Source organism: Elephas maximus, chromosome 7 (assembly GCF_024166365.1).
Source record: "Elephas maximus indicus isolate mEleMax1 chromosome 7, mEleMax1 primary haplotype, whole genome shotgun sequence".
NCBI lineage: Eukaryota > Metazoa > Chordata > Mammalia > Proboscidea > Elephantidae > Elephas > Elephas maximus.
This window is the reverse complement of record NC_064825.1, coordinates 111,092,600-111,104,257: the sequence shown is the minus strand read 5'-3', so window position 1 is coordinate 111,104,257 and position 11,658 is coordinate 111,092,600. Positions and strand designations below refer to the sequence as shown.

General features: G+C 37.1%; 1 pseudogene; it reads left to right on the top strand.

Moving 5' to 3' along the window:
• The first annotated feature begins 6,592 nt into the window (after positions 1-6,592).
• Positions 6,593-7,567, top strand: LOC126080355 (olfactory receptor 5D18-like; annotated as a pseudogene).
• Positions 7,568-11,658: the final 4,091 nt, after the last annotated feature.

Sequence of the window (11,658 nt, the reverse complement as noted above, 5' to 3'; positions counted from 1 at the left end):
CATGAAAGCTCCTTGGTATGTTATATTATGCTTTTCTCTTGCTGCTTTCAGAATTCTCTTCTTGTACTTGGTTTTCAAGAATTTTATTAGGTTACAGCGTGGAATTGTTCTTCTTTTACCTCTTTTAATTAGGGTTTGTGTAGCTTTCTGTATTTGGAGACTTGGTTCTTTCCTCAGATCTGGAAAATTCTCTCAAATTATATCTTGGAAAATCATTTCTATGTATTGTCAGGGTGCTCTGGGATTCAAATAATTCTAATATTAGATTTCTTAATTGAATCTCATATTTCCTTTAGTGTTTGTTCACTTTGGTTTTTTCTCTTGAGACTTGGTAAGTTCAGTTAATTTGTCTTCTAATTCATTTATTCTATCTTCCATATGTTGAACTCTATTGTTGAGGGTTTCTCTAGCTTTTTGTGATTCATTTGTTTTATTCTTCAGTTCCAGTAGTTTTCTTTTTTCGATGTTTTCAATTTCCGTGTTACGTCTTTTACTTTGTTGTTCCATTTGTTTCCCTGTCTCTGCTAATTTGTCTTTTGTGTGCTTTTTGCTTTCTTTAAACATGTTTTTCACCATAGTCTGATAAATATCAATTCTTTGTCTTAGTCTGAACTCCATCGTAGAAATTTCCTTTTCTTCTTGTTTTGCTTTTGACTGGTCTTTCTTCTCTTATGATTTTGTATGTTTTACTATTTTTTGTTGAACTTTCACCATTTTGTTATCTTTGTTATTTTACTTTAAGTCTTTTATTTTTGTTTCATGGGAAAACTTTTTGATTGTACTCTCTGGTGTCACAGGGCCAAGCACACACCTCCCAACCAAAAGACCAGGACCCTTACCCACCAGCTGCTCCATGGGACAAAGATGCAGCAGCCCACCTCTACAAAGACTTACAGCCCTGGGGACTACATGGGACAGCTCCACTCAGCCTCACAATGTTGCTATAAGTCAGAATCGACTCATCAGCAGTGGGCTTGGTATTGTGTTCTGAAATCTACTAGGCAGCACTCTTATCCTCAGGCTTTTTTCATTCTTGATCCAGTAATTCTGAATGCTTGAACTCTGGAATTCAATAATCATGTGTGGGAAGGAGTGGTTTAGCTGTTCTCAGATGCTGATGTAAGTGGTGGAGCTTGACTTCCCTTTGGCAAAGTTGGGCTTTCTGTGTATTTCCCCCATGAGTGCACCTGCCCGTAGTGGAACAGTTATCTTTCTGTTTTGCCCTGTCAGTCTGAAGAATTCCTCTAGCCCTACTGCCCTTGCTGTTCCTTCTGGTTATAGTACCTGTCCATGTTGGGGCTCAGAGATATTCAACAGCACTTTCTCATATCACCAGTCTTCCTTTGCCTCCTTCCAACTGCTTGGCCTGAGAATGCCCAAAGGCACTTTGTGGGCCTTTTAAAAAATTAGGCTATAGCTTCCTCATATTAGTCCCTTTTCTGTGATTCCTGTTGGGGATGTTTCCCAGCCCTATCCCAAAATGACTGTGATGAGTGAGCATTCCCAATGTTAGTGTGTAGCTTCTCCCAGCTTCTGTGGTTTCCCTGAACCTCCTCTCCCCCATGTCTAGACTTACTCTGACTCTTCTATACCTCTTGATCCAGCTCCAGAAATATTTGCTCTGGCTTGGAATAATTATATCAGTAGATGGTAGTTTTGTTTGTTTATGAGTGTGGGTGCATTTAATTAGTGAATTTATTTTTATTGTGTTCGGATAGTATACTGGACAAAGCAAGAAGTTGGCAGTGCTTTGTTCTAGGCAAAGTTATTTTGAAAAAAATTATTTTGGAATGAGTGAAATCCCAAAATGTTGGCATTGGGCTTGTAATGAACCTGTATCATGAAGGCTAGTTTATTTTATGAGACACAATGCCTTGTCTCTTTTTTTTCTGCCTTAACAAAACCACTTAATTCTGTTTCATCTGAGGATGCTTGTAATGAATCTGTTTACACTGTCACTTTCAGAATCAATAAATTGCATGATAGTGTGATTTTTTTCTCTCTCAATTCAATGTGAGGAATGATGTCAACTCATCTTAGAAAAGGTCTTTATGATTTGTTAACTTGACTTTAAAGTTATTTCTGTTGTGTGTCACTGGTGATTTCCAAACATATGGAGGAAGCATTGAGTCTCTGTTCGGAGATGCATGTGGATGTGCTGTGTGAAAAAGGGAAATATTTCTTCTCTCAAGGTTTTGTCTTTAGATTCTGCAGATCTTATGATTGAGCACCTTTGCACTTGAAACAAATGAAAATGTTCAGAAGGAGTGAGGAAAAGGACCATTATACCACTGTGTGAACAATAAGCAACATCATGATAAATGGAGAAAAGACTGAAGTTGCCAAGGATTTCATTTTACTTGAATCCACAATAAACAACCATGGAAACAGTAGTCAAAAAATCAAATGACAAATTGCACTGGGCAATCTGCTGCAAAAGACATCTTATAAACCAAACCAAAAAACAAAATCCATTGCCACTGAGTCAATTCTGACTAATAGAGACCCTATAAGACAGAGTACAAATGCCCCATAGAATTTCCAAGGAGAGCCTGGTGGATTTGAATTGCCGACCCTTGGGTTAGCAGCCATAACACTTCACCACTAAGCCACCAGGGCTTCCGACATCTTATAAAGTGCGTATTATTAAAATAGTGTTGTATTTTGACAAACAGATGTTCAAGAGCCATATGGGGATGTTTCCTTATCCATAGGAGGAAAAGATGAAATTGGATCACTTTCTTACTCCACACATCAAAACAAGTTATGAAAATAAAGTTTAAAATTTAGATTACATGAATATAGAGAAGCTTCATATCAAAAACAAGAGAAAATAAATTAAAATGACAAAAGAAATAAATGAGAAATCATTGCCTCTATCACAGAGTTGAGTAGAAAATGAAAATTAGTCCTATAGGAAAATGGACATAAGATATGATGAAAGAGCCCACGTTAAAGAAATATAAATAGCTCTAAAATGTACCAAGAGTTGTTTGATTGTACTCAATAATAGAAATGAAAACTGCACTTAGACATCCTTTCTCACCTATTAGAATAGCACATAGGATTCAGTCAACTCATATTTAATAGTTATGTCTCCTGTTGATAGATATACTTGATAACTATGGGAGAGTATGGGAATGTTCAGGAGACTGGGGAAGGTGACTTTGAAATATAAATTGTTTCTTATAAAATGTCCCTAATGATACTATAATTTTTCTCGAGGTTTTCTAGTAAAGGTGAGAAAGGTAGTTAATTTTAATTGTTTATTTTTTGTCCTCTAGAGAATGGGGCAAGAAATTGTCTCTAGGGTTCATGACCCAAGGTTATGGGTACAGATGTAATACAGCATACACTTCACTCCCATCCAAGTTTCCCAGATGCAGGAGAAGCCTTCCCTTAGCCATTAGCAGGTTTGTTTAAAAATTCTAAAGACATAGTGATATTAACTTCAATGTAGGTTATCTAGGGAAAAAACTAATGGGTAATATGTAACCTTTAGATGTAGAGAGTTCATGAGGAATATAGAGCCATAGCAAAAGGTACATACCTGATCATACAAGGAACAGAATGTGCACCCTTTATGCACAGTGTGCACAGAGGACTTGACCTCTCAATAATAGTGCCCTGGATGACAGATACCTGAGGTAGGGGAATAGATATGCCCTGACAGTTTTGGGAATGTGTATTTTCTTACTTTTGTAAATTTTTGCAGCCGTTGTCAAGGTAGAATAGACAGGCATTTAAGCAGAACGGAATAATCAGTGATTAGACAGAATCTTTACTAAAAAAGAATATATCAATCTGTCTATCATCTATCTATCCATCGATCTATCGATCCATCCATCCATCCATCCATCCATCCATCCATCCATCCATCCATCCATCCATCCATCCATCCATCCATCCATCCATCCATCCATCCATCCATCCATCCATCCATCCATCCATCCATCCATCCATCCATCCATCCATCCATCCATCCATCCATCCATCCATCCATCCATCCATCATCCACCCATCCATCATCTATCCATCATCTATCATCTGTCTATCTGTCTGTCTGTTTATCTGTCTAGCTCTGTGTCTAGCTACCTGTCTAGCTATCTGTCTAGCTCTCTAGCTAGCTATCTAGCTAGCTCTCTAGCTAGCTCTCTAGCTATCTAGCTGTCTATCTATCTAGCTAGCTATATCTAGCTAGCTATCTATCCATCATCTGTCTCTATCTATCTATCTATCTATCTATCTATCTATCTATCTATCTATCTATCTATCTATCTATCTATCTATCTATCTATCTATCTATCTATCTATCTATCATCTATCCATCTATCTTTCAAGGTTTAATTAAGATCATAAAGCATGTCTCGGGAAACACATGTGTCTACGGAGACCAAAAGAACAATGAAATGGGAGGAAATTATATGGAAGAAGATTTTAGTTCTCTTATTTCCTGGACTAAATGAGAGAATACATTTATTATCAATTTAACATCCACATTTGGTAGAAAAAAGGACAACGACATTAAAGGCATGTATTTTATCAAAATTACGGTTTAAATGCCTTACATAAATAAAATATGGTGTTAAAAATGTTATGATTAAAATTACTGTATGTGTGATGCTTTGGCTTTTGAGCACTCAGATTTGTACAGGAACATGATAGGGTCATTGAGGATCTCAGTCTAGCACAAGACCTGGTACCTTTATTTCTTGGCCATTTGATAATGATATGTTAGGTTTCAGAGTAAGAGATAAACTTATGAGAAATCATAGACAGAGAAAGAAGTTCCCAGTATGCTGGGATCTGAGAGGCGCTGGCCACCAATTCTAAAAATACAGTGATCCCTTTATATCACTGTTTTTACATGAAATGACTTAAATGTACACTACTACTCCATGCTTTTATCTTCTACAGACATAATATAGGGACAGAATGAGTATTCTAGGTGTGTTGAAGGAAGAGAAGTAAGTTGGAGATACTTTGGGAATGGGAGTTTCTCAAAGAGTATTTATTCCTGGTGTATAAACTTCTCTAAATCCCATTCTCCTGTGTGTCATCTGGATGCTGCCCTCAGGTATATCGTTGTGGCACATAACAATGTAAGTGGAACACTTCCCATATTTACAGTCACTAGTTCGCTCACAAATTAAAGGGAGTGATCATTAATAAAGGAAATATATTAGTAGGTGTGTCTATAAAATGGACCAGTGTTTGGGTAGTGAAACGCAACATGGTTGGGGGTCATTGGCTGGTCTTTATCTGCAGGTCACTGGGAAAGTCAAGGCTTCTTCTGGTTTGTATTGTGCCACCTCTAGAGAAAGGATGTAGGCCAGAATATTTTTATTTTATCATCTGTTCTAATTTCTTTTTATTCCTGAAGCAATGAGAAAGAATTTTAACTTAAAAAAAAAAATACCCTACTGGACAGAATAGAAGTGCCCCATTGGGTTTCCAAGGCTGTAAATCTTTCCAGAACAGAGTGCCACAGCTTTCTCCTGCAGGGCAGCTGCTTGGTTCAAACCCCTGAGACTTTGGATATGAGTGGAGTACTTTTAATCGCTGAGCTGCCAGGGGTCCTGAGTGGAATTTAGGATTTCCTAATTTGAAAAACATTAAAAAAAAAAAAAAAAAGCCAACTTGGAATCATGATGATCCCATATGTGTAAGAGTAGAACTATCCTCCACAATGTTTTCAATGGCTGATTTTTCTGAAGTAGGTCACTAGCCCTTTATTCAAAGGCTCCACTGGGTGGACTGGAACCTCTGAACTTTTGGATAGGCAGCCAAGGGCATTAACCACTGGCACCACTTAGGCTGATAAAACAAATTAATTAAGACTTATTTTGGTATCAGGTTTACTGTGTCAGAAAGAAAAAACGAAGGTTAACATACTGTGCAGCATTAACAATAAAAACACAAATGGGAAGTGTTATGGTTGTACATTCTTTATGTCCATAGCGTGTACCTATAATGTGTTAGTTAATAAAATAATTTAGACAATTCTGATTTTTGTTATTGACTGTGGAGCTGACATAATTTGTCACTGCATCAGGTGGGGCTTGTCTTTTATGAGCTGATAATATTCAAGGAGAACTGAAAGTGTCAAGTGAGAATTTGATTTAAAATTACCATATAATCCCAGGTGCCCTGGTGGTGTAGTCATTAAGAGATTGACTGCTAACCAAAAGGCGGGCAGTTTGAATCCAGCTGCTCCTTGGAAGCCCTATGGGGCAGTTCAATCTGTCCTATAGAGTTGCTATCAGTCAAAATTGAGTTGGTGGCAATGAATTCTTATAAAATCCTTAAATCTCATTCATATATTCATAAATACTAAAAATTAGACTCAAGACCTTAAACAAAATTCAGTTCAATGATGTTTCTTAAGAAAATTAAAAAAAAAATAGTTATCATGTTTTTAAAATTTTAGAAGTTTATCATTTGTTGATTAATAAACACATAGATTCTGAAAAAGACATCATTTCCAGTCATAGCAGAGGATAGGTGACTAAGCTTCCTGTATTGTTGCTATGCTTATTTATTTATTTTTTCATTTCCAGGACTGACTTTCAGATTTCAATAAACTGAGGCCATGTTACTGTCAGAGAGAAATAGAAGCAAGGCCAAGTTCATCCTTTTGGGCTTCTCAGATTGCCCAGAACTGCAGGTTCCCCTCTTCTTGGTATTTCTGGCCATCTAAAGTATCATTGTTGCAGGGAATCTTGGGATGATTGTAATCATCAAAATTAACCCCAAACTTCACATCCCCATGTACTTTTTCTTCAGCCACCTCTCATTTGTGGATTTCTGCTATTCCTCCATCATTGCTCCCAAAATGCTTGTGAACCCAGTTGCAGAAGACAGAAGCATTTCATTTTTAGGATGTGTAGTTCAATTCTTTTTCTTTTCTACCTTTGTGGTGACTGAAATCTTTTTATTACCTGTAATGGCCTATAACTGTTTTGTGGCCATTTGCAACCCTCTGCTTTACACAGTTGCCATGTCCCAGAGACTCTGTGCTATGCTGGTGGCGGGAGCATATACATGGGGAGTAGGGTGTTCCTTGATACTCACATGCTCTGCTTTGAAATTATCTTTTCATGGTTCCAACACAATCAATCACTTCTTCTGCGAGTTATCCTCACTTCTCTCCCTTTCTTGCTCTCATACTTCTCTCAGCCAGTTGTTGGTTTTCATCTTTGCTACATTTAATGTGGTGAGTACATTACTCATCATTCTCCCTTCTTATGTATTTATTGTTGTCACCATCTTGAAAATGAGTTCAGCCAGTGGACGTCGTAAGGCATTCTCTTCCTGTGCATCTCATCTGACTGCCATCACCATCATCCATGGCACCATCCTCTTCCTCTACTGTCTGCCCAACCTCAAAAATTCCAGGAACACAGTCAAAGTAGCCTGTGTGTTTTACACAGTGCTGATCCCCATGTTGAATCCCTTGATCTACAGTCTGAGGAATAAGGATGTCAAGAATACAGTCAGCAAGTTAATAGACACTAGAGTCTTTTCTCAACATATCATTTTAGTAGAATTTGTCCCTAACTTTTAAATAGAGTGAGTCCAAAAGGCCATTTTAAAAGATACATTTAAAATTAATACTTAATTTTGCACAATTGCAAGGGCATGGATATTGTTTCAAAAAGACTAAATTTGGCTTTGTCTCTTCATTGCAGGAAAAGTTCAGCATCTCTCTCGTTTTTAGTTTTAAACCTATGCAAATTGTGAGAACATTAACTGGTTCATAATATGATAGCGAAGACCAAAAGATAATATAGATATGTGGGGCACCTTGCATAATCTGAATAAACATTAATTCCATTACTTGTTCTTATTAAATACTTGGGATATAGTAGTTTCTCAGTAAACACACATTGTTTAATGACATATCTACAAACGGCAGTAAAGGTAAGACACAGGCTTTGCCTTCAAGGAATGCATAATTTGGTGGTAACGCTGGGGCAATAAAGAACAGGGCTGTTTTAAAAGACAGGCTAGAATAAATATTTTAAAATGTTTGAAGCAAGGAATAGACCAAATGCATTTAGGATATTAGAAATAATCTTCATAAAAGAGGTATTATTTAAAGTTGGCCTGGAGAATGGGCAGGATTTTCAGAGACATATTTCAGTGAAGAAGGCATTTTATTCAGGAGAGAATGGAATAAACAAACCCAAGAAGATAAGAATATAATATTGAGTAAATCAATTAATATTGAGTGAATACTGTGTAGTGTGTGTGTGTGCTTGCACCTGTGTCTGCATGTGTAGTATGTTATATTCAGGTTATTTTGACATGACTGCAAAGTTGAATAAATATTGTCTGTATCCTGAACGTGTTTTCAAAAGACCTCCGGTGTGACAGAATGATAAGTTTGATAGACTGCACCACAGGCTTAAGAATGGATCTCAGAAAACCAATATATGCAAAAAGTAGCAACATCAAGTGCCTGCCGTATTTGTTCGTCATACAATTAGTTTGCCCACCCAGCCATCGCATATGTTATGTATAATTTATTTATCTATTTTTGGAACATGGGCATAATTACTGACTCCATCTCAACAGAACTCTCAATTTGACCAATCCTCCAACACAGCCTGTGTTTGTGAGTTATTTTGGCTAACAGAGGTCGCAAAAATGACATTGAAGCAAATTCCAAACCTTTGAGAGATTTCAGGATTTTACACCCACTCTTGAAACCTGGGAAGCTGCCGTATGAACAAACACAGATTAGAATATTGAGTAATGAGAGAAAAATAACCCAGTTGCCCATTCCTTCCATTATACTATCTAACATTTAGCCCACCACCAGATTCAAGAATGAGAAACTCTTATGTCAACTGAACTGCCAGTTGATGTCATAGACCTAAGTAAGCTGAGCCCAGATCAGCCAAACACAGACCAAACCAGCAGAACTGCCCACCTGACCTGTATAATAGTGAGCAGTAATAATCATTGTAGTTTTAATAAATACATTTTTACATGTTTTTGTTGTATAGTCGGTAGAGTCACTCACTTTCTCAGGTTCTGGCAAGGTCACCAAAAACATATTCCCAAGGCTTATTATATGACAGTTTAGGCTATTGGTTATTCTTCCACTTAGAGACTCCTTGTTTAAAACAATGAAATTAAAAAGTTCAGAAATATCAAAATATTGTAATTGCATTGACAATTGCTATTATAATATTTTATAAAATGGAATTATCCTGTGTGCTTTAAATTCATTTTCATCAACAGCTTGGAGATTCACATTGAGATCATTCAATTCATGGATTCTGATCATGACATGAATCCCATTTGATATGATAAATTTAATCAACCTTTAAGCACCCTTCCCATCTCTTTAAATCTAAGATGAATAAACAACATAACTGTCTTGTGATGGTTTTGCCTACATGATGTAAGTAATCACTACCAGTTATGGTTTTTTTCCTCATTGTTTTAGAATGATGCTCTCATTAGACTGTCTTTCTCAGGAGACATGTATTCAGTAACAGTAGTTTGGGTTGAATTTTTAAAAAATAATCTAGTAAACAAATATTGTCACCACTACCATATATCAGAGTTCAATATATAATCATATGGGTTAAAACACATGCTATGAGTCGAAATTGACTCGAAGGCACTGGGGTGGCTAATACCAAGCTTTCAATGGAAATAAATATGCATAAACAAGGATGATGCCATTTTCTTTCTAGAATGCAATGTGCAGTTCTACGTGCTTTGAAATTATGCAATCACTAAGGTCATCCTGCTGGCCGTGATGGCCTATAACTGCTTTGAGGCCCTCTTCAACACACTGCTGTACATGGTCATCATGTCCCAGATACTCTGTGAGGAGCTGGTGTCTGGCTGATACGTGTAAGGAGCCATGTTCTCTGAATCGCATGCGTTCAGCTCTTTATATCTTATCCTAGTTCCCAAACATGATTAAACACTACTTCTGCAATCAATCCCTTTTCTTATCACTTGCTTGATCTGATGTCTCTGTGAATGAACTGCTGCAGTACATTGTGGTCACTGTCAATGAGATCATCACCAACATCACCATCCTTACCTCCTACTTGTTTATTCTCATCACCATCTCCAGAATGTGGGCTGAAAAGGGAAGCCTTAAAACCTTTTCCACCTGTGCCTCCCACCTTACAGCCACCCTTGTCTTCCATGGAACAATGCTTTTCATTAATTTCAGGCCATGCCTGCTAGCAGTCTGGACACTGACAAGGAGACCATGGTGTACTACACTGTAGTGATAGCCATGCTGAATCCCTGTCTATAGCCCGAGAAACAAGGATGTGAAAAAAGCTGTCAGGAAAGTCGTGGAAATCAACTTACTTTCTGAGGTTCCATTTTCTTCACTGGACTTAGGGCTTCAAAAGGGGCCTTCGAGAAGGGGTTTGCGTTTGGATGGAAATGGATGGAATGGAAAAGGGAGAAGGCTCTAGGGTGCTATGCATGCTTCTTTGTTGTCTCTTCACCTTTAAGACTTATCTAAAAATTTCCTGTATCATATAGAACCTAATTCAAATGCATCTGCTGTTTCCTCACTTTCTCTAATTGTTAAGTGTTTTGACTCGGTCTGTGTGATTGTATTAATCCTTAATTTGTTGTTTTGTGATTTTCGAACAAAATACATAAAGACACTTAACTTTTCAACACCATTAATACTTCTAATAATTTTTAAATAATTTACTTCTCTTTTTGTCCAGGGAATGATACACATTTGTGTCCTACACCCATACACAATTTTTTTTTGTTTTAATTTAGACAAAGTTCAAATGAATGAAAATATCTCTAATATTCCCCATAATACACCATGGCAAATGGACCCCGAAGTCCCTACCTTAGTCATTCTATACTCCATGGGCTATGTGATTCACTGTGAAAGGCACAATTGTAGATTTATAGCCTATTTGCTGAAGGAGAAGATACAGTTAGGCATCTGGGCAATATTCCAGAATTGTATCCATTCTTCTGATTATTATTATTTTTGAGTTTTTTGGCGAAAATTTACACAGCAACTTAGGTTCCTGCTTTAAATTTTCTCACAAATTATTCAGTAACATTAGGTACCTTTATCACAATATGTTGACGTTCTCTTTCATTGTGTTCTGATTGTTCCATTTCCAGTATTCTAGTTTCCTGTCCCCCTTATCTTCTTATTTTTGCTTTTGAATAATTATTGACCTTTTGGTCTCATACTAATGTTTGTTTTTTTCAGTAGATCAATGATCTTATGGGTAATATCCTTTTTGTATGACGCTCTGCTGTTTAGCCAAAAGTTGATCTCAGGGGATAGATTCAGTTCTAGGTTTAAAGACTGTCTCAGGATGACAGTCTTAGAGAATCCTCTGTTTTCTATTGTTCTAGGTTGTCTTACTTTTTTTTTTTCTTAATAGAAATTGAGTTTGGCTCTACATTTTTCTCTCATTCTATCTGTTACCATCTATTGTGATCCCAGTCAGAATGGTTAATGGTGGTATCCTGGCACTACCTAGTTCTTCCGGTCTCAGGGTAGATGTGGTTGTGGCTCGTGTATATTTGTTTCTTCTCTGCTCTTTTAGTTGCCTTCTGACTGTTTTGCTCCTGGTCCATAGAGACCTATAAATTTGTGGCTTAGATGGCTACTTACAAGCTTTTAAG